We start from the raw sequence: 2,911 nt of genomic DNA, 5'->3' as shown, positions 1-2,911 counted from the left end.
ATTGAAGAACCACCCGACCCTAGGGCATCGGAGTTCTTTAAAATAAAAAATACAAAAAAGAAAAACCGAATCACGTACAACTAATATTTATATAGTTTCTGAAATTTATTTTTTTTTTATTTGTTTTTTTACACTTATGAACATTATTCAGTGGAATGTTAGAGGTATTCGGTCCCGCATTGAAGATATCAGAGTACTAGCGCACACACATGATCCACTAATCATGTGTTTCCAAGAAACTCACCTTCTACAACATGACCGAATTACACTTAGAGGATACTTCTGCGAGAGATACGACTGCCTAGTAGACAGTAGGGAGAGTGGTGGAGTAGCGATTTTCATGAAGAATGGGGTGTCAGCTACAAGAATTCAACTAACCACTGTCATTCCTGCTATTGCAGTAAAGGTCTCTATTCCCTTCAAATTGCATATCTGCAATCTGTATCTCTCACCGAACACTGAGTTCAGTGCTTTAGATGTCTCAAATCTCCTCACACAAATACCATCTCCATCGTTAATAGTAGGAGACTTTAATGCCCATCATATTTCCTGGGGCTCAACCTTCTGCTCCACTCGAGGAAATACGATAAACAGATTGAGACAAGATTTTGACCTTTGCCTACTGAATAATGGATCACATACATTCATGTCCTTATCAACTGGTACTGTATCTAACTTGGATCTTTCCATATGCTCACCGAATGTACTCCCTCATTTTAATTGGTCGATTTGTGATGACTTTCACGGCAGTGATCATAGACCAATTATTATTAGTTTCGGTGTAGACTGCGAGATTAAAAGAAGGCCACGGAGATGGATTGTTGAAAAGGCAGATTGGAACGGATACTGTAAAGCATTCCAATCTCAGTATGACGATGAAGCGAACATCCTCGACCAATATTCTTCTTTTACGTCCATGATACTTAAGAATGCCAACAGATATATCCCACAAACATCGGGTAATCCTAGACGTCCTTTCGTCCCATGGTGGAACGATGAATGCAAAAATGCTATTAAGAATCGACGGCAGGCATTACGTAAATTTAATCGTAGGCCTACAACGGAACATCTAAATTTATACCGCAGGGCCAGAGCGGTGTGCCGTCGAGTATTCTTGAACGCTAAGAGGAATTCATGGACGAAATACGTGAGCACTATTTCACGCACTACTTCCACGTCTACTGTATGGAAGAAAATTCGTGCAATCTTCGGATCACCGAAACAATCTATTCTTGGTCTTATTGATGAAGGAGAACTCCTTTCATCATCCTCGGAAGTGGCAAATAGTCTGGCAAAATCTTTCCGCTCGGTGTCTCTCACCTCATCATATAATAACGATTTTCAACGGTACAAGATACAAATGGAGGTGTTGTCGTTAAACATTGGTGATTCGGTTGGTGAATTAAACACTCCATTCGTATTTAAAGAATTGTTACATGCACTTAAAAATTCACGGGACACTCCCCCTGGACCGGACAACATTCGCCTTTCCATGCTTTCACACCTTCCTAATTCGGCACTACAACAACTTTTGAATATTTTCAACGGTTTATTCTCCGAACAAGTCTTCCCACCCGGCTGGTCAGAAGCATTTATTATACCAGTACTAAAACCTGGTAAAGACCAGAAGAACCCCTCAAGCTATCGCCCTATTTCATTAACAAGCGTTTTGTGTAAAATAATGGAGAGAATGGTAAACCGCAGACTTACATGGTACTTGGAGAAACATGGCTTTCTATCTCCAGAACAGTGTGGTTTTCGACAAGGACGATCTTCCATTGACCATTTAGTGTCACTAGAAACAGCCATACAAAACGCTTTCCTCAATCGGCAACACCTCGTCGCTATCTTCTTTGATATAAAAAAGGCGTATGACACAGCCTGGCGACGTGGTATTCTTAACACTCTCCAAAATTGGGGAATCAAGGGCAATATGCTTGCTTTTATCCGGGGATTCTTAAATCACCGAACGGCTCGTGTTCGTGTGGATGATTCGCTCTCAGATAGTGTCATCTTGGAGAATGGAGTGCCCCAAGGTAGTGTATTAAGTGCCACCTTATTTTCTGTAGCCATAAATGATATTACCAAATGTGTTCAGGCTCCTGTCTCATGCTCTCTATTTGCTGACGACTTTGCTATCTACATTGCAAGCCGTTCGGCACCTACAGCAGAGAGACTACTGCAGAACACTGTATCTCACCTTGAAGCTTGGTCCAGGATTACTGGTTTCACATTTTCATCCGAAAAAACAAAATGTGTAGTTTTTTCTCGGCTACGAAACCCTTCTATTCCGCAAATTTTTCTGAACGGTGAGACTATTACTATCTCTACTTACATTAAGTTTTTAGGTTTAATTTTTGATAGCCGTCTTACTTGGGTCAAACATTTAAAAGAATTGAAAACAAAATGTTCCAAAATTCTAGATATGATGCGAGTCCTTACTAACACCAACTGGGGAGCCGATAGATCATGTATGATACGTTTTTACTATTCCTTTGTTCGCTCCCGTTTAGATTACGGTTGTGTGGCCTACTCATCAGCTCGTCAAACCGTGCTTAAAATGCTGGATAGTGTACATCATGCTTTCCTTCGGCTTGCCACAGGCGCGTTTAGATCTAGTCCTGTGGCAAGCTTACTGGTAGACTGTGGTGAACCATCACTTTGGGATAGACGAGACCAGCTTTTATTATCGTATTTTGCTCGTCTCAAAGGACAACCAAATCACCCGGCTCTTGAGTCAGTCTTTAGAAATCCTAATCTAAGAAAGTATGAGGACCATCCACGTCGTACTGCACCGGTAGGTATCCGTACCTGGCGTCTGCTGCAGCATATAAATGTTGACAAACCGTCATTCTTTCCTATATATCCTTGCTCATATCCTCCGTGGAGAATAAGCCTTATAAATTTTAAT

The sequence above is a fragment of the Lycorma delicatula genome, chromosome 1 (assembly GCF_047948215.1).
Source record: "Lycorma delicatula isolate Av1 chromosome 1, ASM4794821v1, whole genome shotgun sequence".
NCBI lineage: Eukaryota > Metazoa > Arthropoda > Insecta > Hemiptera > Fulgoridae > Lycorma > Lycorma delicatula.
Note: the sequence above shows the minus strand (reverse complement) of the source record.